The sequence below is a fragment of the Clinocottus analis genome, unplaced genomic scaffold (assembly GCF_023055335.1).
Source record: "Clinocottus analis isolate CAN_PGR_092001 unplaced genomic scaffold, fCliAna1.0.p SCAF_7, whole genome shotgun sequence".
Classification (NCBI taxonomy): Eukaryota; Metazoa; Chordata; class Actinopteri; order Perciformes; family Cottidae; genus Clinocottus; species Clinocottus analis.
This window is the reverse complement of record NW_027176229.1, coordinates 8,366,621-8,379,498: the sequence shown is the minus strand read 5'-3', so window position 1 is coordinate 8,379,498 and position 12,878 is coordinate 8,366,621. Positions and strand designations below refer to the sequence as shown.

General features: G+C 44.1%; 1 protein-coding gene across 2 annotated transcripts in view; it reads left to right on the top strand.

The window, feature by feature from the left end:
* Nucleotides 1-820: 820 nt before the first annotated feature.
* sema4c (sema domain, immunoglobulin domain (Ig), transmembrane domain (TM) and short cytoplasmic domain, (semaphorin) 4C) overlaps nt 821-12,878 on the top strand; it is an 84,300-nt gene continuing 72,242 nt past the window's right edge. For both annotated transcript variants that reach the window (XM_068566274.1, XM_068566273.1), the window contains exon 1: nt 821-1,358. The gene's annotated coding sequence lies outside the window, so the exon portion shown is untranslated. The remainder of the gene's footprint in view (nt 1,359-12,878) is intronic.

The window sequence follows — 12,878 nt, the reverse complement described above, 5'->3', positions numbered from 1 at the left end:
CCAGAAAGTCACACACAGTTTTCCAGTCGTTATTGTGGTCAATCGCGTCAAAATCAGCACTGAGATCTAACGAAATCCAACATTCTGCCACGTCTGTGTTTAAGTGGATGTCAGTGAAGACCTTAAGAGCGGTCTCAGTGCTGTGGTGTGCTGGAAAACCTAATCAATTCATCATTTAGTGTTTAGGGAAAGAAATATAAATAATGGAGTTCAATCGGTAATGGAGTATATCAGCAGTGTGTTACTGCTGGGTGTTGTTATTTTTCCTCTTACATCATTGTCTTTTCCTTAGCTCAATAATAATATTGTTGTATCGATGCTGTCTTGATTTATCGGGGGAACATTTTCTCTGCCATAAAAAAAGATGAGTAACAAACATGTTTCGAGCCGGTGCCTTGCTCACTGCTTCTTCTGCGGGCAGGAAGTTCGCAGGAACCCCAATCTAACAATGGCCTCTTTGACGGCCAGGCCACCCTGCTCCCCAGCCCCGTTAAAAAGGACCTTGAAGTGTCTCAGGTCAGGCAACACTTTGCCAAGAACAGACCTTCACTTTCCACACAATGAAACTGTCTTAATCAAGCAGTGTAATGGCTGCTAGGGGGGCCCCTCGTCTGCGCCGGGGCCCTTGTTGCGAAAGGCTAATGGGCGGAGACCTGTGTGTGTGCCTTTTTTGAAATCCTCCCAGGTTCCTGCTGTGCTGCGTACTGCAGAAGTAGGCTGGGGGGCTCACACACACACACACGTTGCAGCGCCACACACACACACATACACACGCACACGCACACGTACACGCGCACACACTATTTCCAGTGGAGATTGGCACAGAGACGCAGCGCCACGACCACGCCGGCATGTCTGTTCAGTGCGGACTACTGCTGAAACTTCTGCGCAGAGAGGCGGACGGACTCATCTAGCTCGTCCCAGATAGTGGATTAAATTCACGCTTTCTTTTATTTCTTCCCCCTTTTTTTCTCTCTCTTTCTCCTCCTCCTCCGCCTCTGGTTTCGTGTTACAAAGCCTTGGGAGGGAGTTGCGTGGAGAGCCTGCTCCTCTGTGTAGGAGCTGAATGACAGGATCATATGGCTCGATTCGCTTTATAGTGCAACCATTTGAAAAGAAAGACAGGAAACGAGGAGAGAGCAACTGCGGGCGAATTCATCTGAAATTTGGTGAGGATGAGGAATAATTCGTAACTCCCAATTCAGAAACAAATCCGAGATAACGGAAAAGAAGAGAGAGAGAGAGCGAGAGAGAGAGGGGGGGTGGACGGGATACCGGATCGGTCGTCAGAGAAAGACGGAGAGGAAAAGCGCAGGACGCATTCATTTAATCATCACCACCAACACCGTAATCACAAGGTAAGTTTCTAGCCCTTTTTTTGGTCGTAATGGTGGTTGCAGTTGCTGTTAAAGGCTGAAAGTAGGCGAGACGGAGGAAACAGAGACAGAAACATCCTGATCCGGAGTCTCCCGATCTCCAACTGTTGCCATGAAGCCTCCTTTTCTTGGAAATAGGACGCCGTCAGATACAACGCGACGTCTCCACAGGTCATGTCGGTGTTGTACGTTGTGCTTTTGGGGCTCGATGTGGTGCAACTTTATCTCCCGTTTCGCGTAAACACAGCGCACTGCGGCCAGGAGAGGTTGGAAGAGAGTCAACTCCGGGGTTTATCTCCAGCTCCACAATCACAGCCCCGCAATAAACTATAACGCACTCACATCGCACTTCTCATCTGTAGTGTGTGTGTGTGTGTGTGTGTGTGCGCGCTAACATGTCATGTATGCAGCACTTCAAGCGGGGGAGCCCTTCATATGTAATGATTTGCATGTCCATGTGTGGAGTGTTTGTGGTGAGGAACTTTTAGGAGCCTTTATGAGCTTGTCAGTGTCTTTCATCTTCGATGGCATCAATGCAATATTCCCATCCAGACTTACTTTGAGACCTGTGTTGGCTGCCGGAAGACAGAAGTTTTAGTCCATAAATACTAAGAATTCTTTGCTCACAAAGATGCATGATTGTAGACAGCCTCTTGCTGAGAACATGAATACACATTTTAATAGTTCATTTTTGTAGTATATAACAACCCCGGCTTACTTCCAATGCCATTTCTTGCCTGGATTTCCCCCTTACTCAGCTGACACTCCAAGAAATAAAGCGCTTATGGTGACAATATTTCACTAACTTGAGATATTATGTTGAAGAGCTTTTTCCCACATCCCCCCTCTTCCCTGATTTCTTAATGAAGTAAGTATTAGCTTCAGTTGAGTGATTATTGTAATTACTAAGGAGGAGGAGGAAGGGGAGGAGGAGGATGAGGAGGTGGGCAGGCGTCCACACTGGACCCGTGAGCATGGGTTTGTGTAAAAAGGTGTGGTGGTTTAGGAGGAGGAGTGGGGGGTCTTTCTTTTCCTTGTCTTTATTTTTTACAAGCTGGATGGTGCCACTGCCAGTTACCTCTCAGACTGTACAGGGGGAGTGTGGCCCTAAAAGTAAAGACAGTAAGGGTTGTGGGAGAAGTTAATGGAGTCATGTTATTGCCTTGTGGGATGGCAGATGGCTTTATGCGAGTGTTTGAGGATCTTGCTTCCATAATTGTGCTATTTTCTCATCAAAGTTTGTCGTATTTCTTTCTTATGAGGTGCGTTATATCGGCAGATAGTTTGGTGTGTTTGTGTATGTCGCCGTGTCATGAAGATCAGCATTAATGGGAGTAATATAACTGGTAGAATTCAGCGCACGAGGCGCACATGGACATTTGCAGTATAGAGGGATGTAGAGAGAATAATCCTACCGAAATTCATTTCACTTACCTTTTTGATTTGTAAAATCAAATTCACAAACCTTTAAGAATGGACATAATAATCCTTCAAATAAATACGCTGAGAAAATTACACAACACTGGTAGTCTAGTTTGGTTGTTGAAACATTCCTCCGGACATCTGCATTATTCCCAGGCAGGAAAAAAAGCCATGAAAATCCAGTTTTATCCAGGGCAGTTGCAACAAAGACACACACACACACACACACACACACACACACACACGCACACACACACATATCACGCAGCCCTCTGGCCCCAGATGTTAATGCCTCCATTGAGAGAGCCACAGGACTCCTGCCGACTCGATCGCTTCATTGTCGGACGGACAATGGACTCCACATCCTGACAGCCAGCCTCCTTCCCATCTTCCCTCGCACACTTCTCATGCGCCTCACACACACACACATACACACACACACACACACACACACACACACACAATTAAACAGCACACGGTCAGGAAGACAAAGGACCACATGCATCCTACATACATGGTAACAGGAATGCTTTTACAGCTGGATTCAGGCGTACACGTGTGCACATCCACATCTCGTATCTTTTAAATGTTCTGTTGTGGCATCTTAGTACAAGTTAGATAATTCTGTTATCTACAGCATGTGAGCGTGTGTTTGTGTGTCCTCTTCTGGGTGTTGTGTTGGACATGTGTTCCTGCTGCCGTTCACTTGCCCCCGGGCTGCAACAAACGACTACTTTCATAAAAGACTAATCTGCCTGTTGTTTTCTCCAGCGAGCGATGATTTGTCTTTTAAATGTCCAAAGACAAAGACAAATGCCCATCAAAGTTTCCAAGCGCCCAAGATGACGTGAGGCATTTAGTTTTGTCAGAATCGCAGTCTTAAGCCTAAAGATGTTCATTTCATTATCACATACAACAAAGAAAAGCTGCACATCCTTACATTTGAGAAGCTGGAGAACACATTGTTGAGTCAGGATGAATCAGTTTTAAAATAGTTGCTGATTATTCAATTCATCAACCAATCCCTTCAGCTCAGCGTCACTGTCTTTGTCAGTCTACGTGTTTGCACCTCTTTGTGCATTCGTGCGCAAATGTGACATAAACCCTGTTTATGACACCAAAGGGCCAACATTGCATCACAGTCGTTACACCGTGGATGCGCCAGATGTCTGCTGTCTGCTGTGTGTGCTTGTGTTTGTGTGTGTGTTTAATTGCCATCCCGGTGTCACATGCATCGCATCAGTGCAACGGATACTGTAGCTCACATGGTGTGCAGCTGAATGCACATTAAACCCCTGTGATAACGCGGTGATTTCTGATAATTCACAACAACACAAAAGCTTTGCATGCAGGAACACACACGCAGACCATGGGGGCTGTGTTCATGCATGGTGTTGGAGGAGCCTGCGCATCTGAATTTGCAAACCATCACGTATTTCTGATGGTGAGAGAGGCATCTTTTTTCTTCACATCCTCGGCTGAGCAACAGTTGATGTGCCAGCTTCCCACAGTGAGCTTTTTTCCCTTCAAAATATTCTTTTCATTCTACCAACGATTTAATTCCTTTTCTATCTGCCCTCCTCTCCTTTCCAAACTCTCTTTCAGGAGCAGATTTGCTTTTGTTTTTGCTGTTTCAAACTGCCCTGTGTTTCCTGCTGAGTTGAAGGGAGGTCACATCTCCGGCCATGCCCTCTCTGTTTTGATACTTCACAGTGTGTGTGTGTGTGTGTGTGTGTGTGCGTGGGTGTATGTGTGTGCGTGTGCGTGGGTGTGTGTGTGTTTAAATGTGTGTTTGTGTTGAACAGAGATATGGTTCATGGCAGGCCAGATGCAAGGTCTGGAGAGCAGAAGCAGATGGGTCGTGTGTGTGTGTGTGTGTGTGTGTGTGTGTGTGTGTGTGTGTGTGTGTGTGTGTGTGTGTGTGTGTGTGTGCGTGTGCTGGAGGGGAACAAGCGGGAGGCGGGGTTGTGCTGGACAGGCTGATGTTTAGAGAAGAAGGAAGAAGTTTGTTTACAAGACCATCATGGTAAATGGGCTTTGGCAGGGAAGAGGGTCAAAGGGATGTCTTCATGCTTTCTCTGCGAATGTGCATGCATTATTATTATTGACATTAATGAATTAAGGAGCTATAGAGACATGGTAATATATATGTATATGGGTGTGTGTGTGTCTGTGTGTGTGTGTGTGTGTGTGTGTGTGTGTGTGTGTGTGAGGGAGAGAGAGAAGGTGTGATATGAGCACAGCTGTGGACAAAACAATGTCACTGTGACACAAGAATGTAAAAGTCTGGTTCCCTCGATCACATTCACACCCGAACATGAAGGATTTTTACATATTGGCATATTGATCATATTGTGTTCTGTAATTATTTACCATTATCAACTTGTATGCTTAGTTTCAGTGGTTTTTGTTCAAATGAAGACCAAAAACCGTGAATCTTGTTGCATCCTCCAAGTAGGATGTGTCCTTGTGTCCTTCGTCCCCAGCATCTGGTGTTTTGTGCCCTTATGTTAGGAGGGGGGGGGGGGGGGGGCTTTAAAGAGAAAGTTGCTAAAATGGAGCGTTTACAAGAGGGGGATTACAAGAATATTCAGACATACAATATAAGTAAAATAATGTGTAATGTTCATACTACTCACATGTGCAAACAGTATGTGCGACATGTTAATCGTCTTGATGCAGTTATCATACAAACACACTAGTATATTGTAATAAGGAAATGATGCACTGTACACATCAAAGGTTATCTTTTAAAAGGATTTGAAATGCCACCGCTAATCACACTTTACACAGAGAAAGTACAGTGTTGTTTAGACATTTAATTCTTCATGGAGCTGTCTCAACACCACATGCAATTCATTTGATTTGTTGTTTTTTTTGCAGCTGTAGCACCTCGTCTTGTGGGTCAACACATTCAAAAGGAAAAAAAATAGTGTGCATAATAGATTTAACATTTCAAGACTTAACATTTTAAGTGCAAATACATTAGGTGCTAAAAACCTGCTCAGAATCTGCAGATTGAACTTCTGACAGCGCATTGTTTTTGTATCAGATTGTTTTTTTGTTGTATTTCCCGGGCATTTCCTTATGCAGTAAGAACTTTCCCAATTAGCTTTTATATTTCTCTGATGCACCACATGTATTGTCCAAGTGTTGATGTTTGCTCATGTTTCTTTATCTATCGTGCCTTCAGCTCTTCCAGCTCCTCTTGGCTCATTTGTTTACGAGAATCTTTCCAACGTCTCAAAGTTGATGCAGCTACGTATAATTTATTGATGCTAAAATGCTCCAGAAGGCACTACTAATAGAGAACACAAACAAGCCGAAGTATGCACGTCCACACACACACACACACACACACACACACACACACACACACACACACACACACACACACACACACACACATCAAACTGCACAACCTCCAGCCCCTCTCAGTGGCTTTAAAGCCTGTTGAGAAGTTTCCATCAGACATTGAAAATGGATCCAGAGGGTTTTGGCAGCGGCTGTGATTGCCGTTGTTCCGAGACGAGAAGCGTTTTGCTCCTCTGCCACTTAGCCCTTCCCTCTGAGCTCTGTGTATCTCTCACCCTCTGCCTCTCTCGCCCACTCATACACACTTTTTCCCCCCCTTTTTCTTCTCTCTCACTCGTTTCGGCTCAATTCGAGTAGCATAATGAGGTCATTTTTGCATTGCCAAAGTGTAAGCATTACCACTTATATAGCTCAACTTCAATTGAACAGACAAGTCCATATTCAGCCCATTGTGAATGAAAACTATGCTTGGATGGAGAAAAGTAGTATAATCCTTTTGGTGACACAATAGTCATGTCAGTATCCTGAATGCCTCGGAAGCAGCCTCTATGGATCGTTCTCTCAAAATCAATTCTGTTAAATTAAATGAAGTCGTATTGGCATTATCATCAAAAAATTAACAATTTTGCAAGAAAGAAAAGCTGTATTTCAGGAATAATGGAACACAAGGCAGTTATAAATATGTACCACTCTCTATTAATGATACAGCCCCCCTTTGGGGCAATCAATAAATAAATAAGCCCCGAGGGAGGGAAAGTGTTTCCAGTAAAGTCAGGCTGGTGGAAAATCCAATATGGTGCATATACTGACGTTCCTGGAGGCGAGTCTGTCGAGCAAGTACAGCTGGATGCACCAAATGTGTTCACTTTTGCAATTCAGGAAATTGTGTTTATCAAAGCTTTCCATTCTGATCTTTAATGTTTCAAATATAAAACTCAGAATGGAACTGTTTTTAATCATACAAACAATATGGCGGCTAGTGGGGGACATTCAATGTGGTTGCAGCTTGCCGGGAGAGACTGGACGCAGATCTTGAGGGAAAATTACAAATTCTGCTTCAGTGAAGGCATGACCGGACCTACTCTGCCTCTGATTTGCTCGTACTCATTACCTTCCTCGACTGGATTGGTTAATTTAAGGCATGAGGATTGAGATTGGTTAGGGTTAAGGCTCAGGCTAAAACTATCAGAGTAAGCCAATCACAGGCCGAGAAGGGCAGGCCCTGCATTCGCCATGTGGGATCTGTAATGCTGCACTTTGACACCTTGCCGTTACTTCCACTGCTCATTTTAGTCGTGACGACAACATTTCACCTCAGGGACTTTTCTTCAGGTGGTTTAGTTTATATGGAAGACCGAGGCATTGCAATACCAGTTGTACACATTGAAATGGACCCAGCTCTGGCCAGCCCGCTACGTTGTTTTGAATCCATTCTGCTCCTATTCTAAATCTATCGTCAGAATGCATCAGCCAAATCGAATCACCGTTGATGATGACATGACATAAAGGTCTTTTCGCTCTATCTGCCTTTATTTGCCTCTGGAGGTCTTGAGAGGAGCTTGTTGGATGCTCCGGGTGGCTTGTGTCCTCTGCATTATTTATGAGTGGTTGAATGTGGCAGAGGAGAGTCCTGACCTGCTTGTTTGTTACCAGCTGACCACTGTTGGCCATCTGCTGTCCGCCAGTGTCTCTCTCTCTCTCTCTCTCTCTCTCTCTCTGTCTCTCGGACTGTGCATCTCTGTGTTGATCTGCTTTTATCAATAAATGGGTTTCCATCCAAGTCTTTATGTAAACTAGTACATGTAAAAATTAGGGCGATTAAATGGATTGTTTTGCCTACTTGTAATTGAGCTGGGTTTAGTGAAAACAATGTAAGAGAAATTGATTTCACTGAATATAAACATATAGCAGGTTTAACTGTTAGCAACTGTGAAGGTGCATATCGTCTGAGGAAACATTTTGCCAAGCTAAGCGAACCCAAACTCGCCTCGTGGCTCCACATTCACATGTAACACTCAGCTGTATGAGGAGAGTGGTATCAGTCTTCTTGTCTAACGCTCTGCACAAAGGAAGTTCAGCATATTTCCCAGAATGTTGAACTATTCCTTTAATGAGTTGCCACGACGGCTTTTCATCTGTATAGCAGAGTCCATCCATTTAGAGTATCTTTGGCCATGCGATGTGTTTTGATCTTTTAACTGAGTAAAAGGCAGACTCGGGGAGAGAAGTCATCATTTGATCATAGAAATCATATTTAATACTTTTCCGGTAATTTCCTCTCCAGATAGCAGCTGCACTCATCGTTTCTGTTTCATCCTGCCCATGTTGGCCGTGGTTGAAATTGTAAAGCTGGATATGAATCGAGATGTTAATATGCTCGGCCAAAAACCCTTTGTCAGCGCGCCAACTGTGTTTCGGGGGCACTGTGTAAGGTGTTTAGAATGTTTTCTGAGGCCCCCGATGCGCTTCTTCGTCGGTTACTTGTTGTTTTGTTTGTCCCGACTCAGCAGATGTTTTCTGGCTCAGTTGTGTACACTCTGTTTTGTGTACAGAGGACCGCTGGAATTGTTCTCTTTTTTTGTTATTCTGGTTTTGGTGACACGTCAAAGCTGTTTGGGCCCAGTTTGAATGCAGAGGTTCCTATTGTTTACTGTCAGTGGCAACAGTGTGTGTGTGTGTGTGTGTGTGTGTGTGTGTGTGTGTGTGTGTGTGTGTGTGTGTGTGTGTGTGTGTGTGCGTGCGTGTGTGAGTGTGCTTTGCATTGAGTACATGCACATTTAGCTCTTCCTTCTTGCTGTTTTCATGCAATGTTTACCGTGTGTATGCAAATGAGAACGAATACCCAACAAAAGATAACAGTAAAAAATAGCAGCTCATGGACGGGATATCTGCAAGTGTGTGTGTGTGTATTGCAGATGCAGCGGGCTTTGGCGGCTATGTAGGCCCCTCCCCTCCTCTTCCCCTTGCTAACCAGAGCATGGTAGTTTGTTTTTATGACAGCCTTTTTTTTGGCATTGTTCTGGTCCGATAGAGCTCACCCTCCCTACCGTGGGACTGGCCGTTAGTGGGCAGGAAGTGCCGGGAGAGCCCAGCTTGAGCCTACACACACACACACACACACACACACGCACACACACACACGCACACACACACACACACACACACACACACACACACACACACTGTATTGCAGACTCCAACACGTCCAGCCCCTCCTAAGCTATCGCCCCACACTCACACATAAAGTTTTGAAAGGACAATAAAAAGTTGCCCTGCGGCTTGCAGGCTGGTAAGCTGCAGCTTATCCAGGAAGGAGCTGTGGCCTGGCTAATGGCTCTCTCCAGGGTAGGCACTCCAGAGGGGCCCGAGCAGGCTTATCGGAAGCAGGAGGGCCCCTACATGGCCGCTCTTTTAGAGCTCAGCTGAGCTCGCGTTTGGGAGTAGCTTAGCTACTTAGCTTTTGGGAGACTGAGAGCTACTCTTGCCTGTGTCCCGCTGTGTGTCGAATGTCATCGTGGCCTGTTGGAACTCAAAGTTACTCGTTAGCTTTCCTAAATGAAAATGTAAATGTTTACCCAGTGCAGCACCTCTAATTGGAAATTGAAAGTTAACATAGCGTTGCACTTCCTAATGGAAACTCAGCCCATCAAGACCTTTGTTTAGGACCAAGAAAGTATTTCTTTCGAACACCGTGATCCTTTTGGCAAGTGTGAAGAGGATGCCAGACAATGTGTGAAATACGCTTCCATTGGAGATGTCTCAGTGAAGGCTCAGATGATTTTGTAGAAAACGATTGAAATGAGGAGGAGTGAGACGCCTTGTTCCCTAACCAATCAGATTTTGGCTCATGGATCCTTTATGACAAATGCTTTCTCTAAACTTATGAGTCACTGCTCCTTTTCTCCATATACAGTGTTTATAGTTTCATAAGCAGCTGCTAACTGCTGCAACTTGTCTCTTTTGCTGTTGCTTCCTATAAAAGACTTTATTTTTTGCCTGGAATGAAAAGTGAACAGGCGGCACAGAATCATGCCTGAACATCCCAAACCTGCTGTTTGTTTATGTTGACGATGCTACCTGCCCACCTACTCGTCTGCTTTGCATATAGGATGCCCACGATAGACGTGACGAGGCCCTGCAGACAACAAGAACACCACATCCAGTAAACACTCTCGTGAAGGGGAAGATCACACTTTGATCCTGATATGGACAGCGTCTTTATACCCAGTGGTGCTATGGTGTTACTAAAATGATGGCTTCACAGTACAAACCACTGCTAGCTGCCTTCACAGTGGGAGCTGCCCAGTACAACCACAGGCTTCTGCTGGTCGCCGCTGAGCAGATCCAATGGGGCAGTTTGGGGTGAGCCCTGAAGTACCCAATTGCTGTTTGGTGGTCTGTTTAAACAAATGTACTATATTATTTTGCAATGAATATTTGGATATGAAGAACATTGTTGGACTTTTACGATTTGAATTGTACACTCCTGTGGCATTGCACATTAGTCTAAAATCCTTTCTTTAAAAATATTACTTCTTCATGCAACTCAATACTGGCAGTCTGTGAAAGTTCGACATGGTCTCGGCCTTCCACAACATGTATGGTTGATGGTTAAAAAGTGTTTAATTGCTCAAAGGTTCTTCAACAACGTTGAGAGTCAAAATATAGTTTGGCTTTGCAGTCGGTTTTCTGATATATAAATAAATACCCATCAAACACTCAACAGATGATGCACAGCTAACGTGCATCAATAAATACCATGCAGAGGTAAATGGGTTGTTTGTTTTCAACGTGTTTTTTTAGATAAGGCTGCTAAATGTCTTTACCTCTGCGACCACCTGCCACCAGCGTTGGTCTCCAGCTCTAGACCACTATGTACATGCAAAAACACTGGGTTGAAGGAACCTTTTAGTTCTTTGATATGTAGTTCAGGCACTGTAATTCTTCAGAAGAAATGTGGCTGGTGACAGACAGAGCCTGTGTTTGCCCCCTCACCCGCCCTTATCCCACTCCAGACTCACCTTTGACCCCCGGCTGGCTGCACTCCCCCCCTCTCATGCTGCTCTTTTCCAGGCCACTGCTCTCCACAGGATGTCTGGCTGTCTGAAGAGAGGGATGGAAAGAGAAAAAAAAGACATAATTGCTCAATGGACGAGGCCACAATAATATGACAGAAAGATGGGCATTGGGAAGGACTGGCAAGAGGGGGAAAATAAAGAAAGACATACGGGTTGCCAGGTTTGGTCCACACCGAGAGAGAGAAAGAGAGACACAGGTTGGAAAGCACAAAAAAAAAGCCAGCCTGCCCGGACAACAGACCTGAGAAACCAAGATAAGAGTCGACCAGCAGTCAACAATTACTCCATCAATTTCCAACATGCCTTTCAACTTCTTCTCTCCCGCTCTCTTTCAATCTTGCTCACTCTTATTCACTTTTCTCCCCTTTAGTCTCCACTGCTGTGCACTCGCTGTATTTTTGTAATAGACCTCTTCACATGCAGCCTGTTACACTCACACCCTTTCACATGTACTGTATAACGCTCTGACACGTTCAGGCTTTCCAAGCATAAATTAGGTTGTGTAAATGTAATCTTGTAAAAAGAAAATGGCAGGAAACTTAATTAAATCCAGCTGTTGGATGAGAACATTTTTACAGAATTATAACCTGATTTGTATTTTTATTTTACTGTGGTATTAAATTTGGTATCAAGAATCATGGAATCTCTCAGTTCATGGTATTACATTTCTGTAATCAGGATGTCCACACCCTTGACACTGTTCACTGTCCAAGACTATTGTTGTTTGCTACTTTTACATAAGCGTCTTAAAACACAAAAGGACCTGAATACTTCTTGTTTTACTCCTCAAGCTTTCAAACATACACACACACACACACACACACACACACACACACACACACACACACACACACACACACACACACACACACTCACAGGCTTTCAAACACACTCATAGTGTTCAATAATGCAGACAAACAGCAGACAAATATGGAAGGCCACTTGCATTTTCTCACTCTTACCTGTACTCACACATTCACACAGTGAGAGCTGAATCTCTTTCATCAGCACACACACACGCACACATTTGCAGTGCACTCACACTGTCTCAATCTTCTCTCTCACGCTGGTGGCATATGGAACAGTTTATCTTGCAGAATTTTTCTTTTTTTTCCCCGTACCTATTAGGCAAAGTCTTTTTTTTAGGAACACCAATGAGCAAAGAAAGACAAACTCTTTATTATGATTTTTTTCGCCCGAGGTAAGACCAGCCACGGAAAACAGACTCGCTCACACGCACACGCACACACACGCACGCACACAACCACACACACAAACTAAATGTAAGCCCCGCTCTGCTTCTATACGTCCAAAAAAATCAATAACAGGTCTCTCTTTTTTTTTTAAAGACTGAAAACTAATAGAAGGAGACAGTAGGGGAGTGAGAGAGTGATGCTCATGAACCCCACCAACACACATACACGCTCACTCTCTTTCCATCATGCTCACTTTATCGGCTGATTGTGCTTTTTTCTTCTATTCAGTCCATCAGAAAATAGACGGATGGATAGATATATAGGTAGATATCTATCATCACTATATTTAAATATATATATATATATTGATAGATACATGGGAGAAACAGTAGACTAGATAGATATTGATAGATAGATATATTATATATAATATATACTGCATACAGATGGATAGATAGATAGATAGATAGATAGATAGGTAGATAGATAGA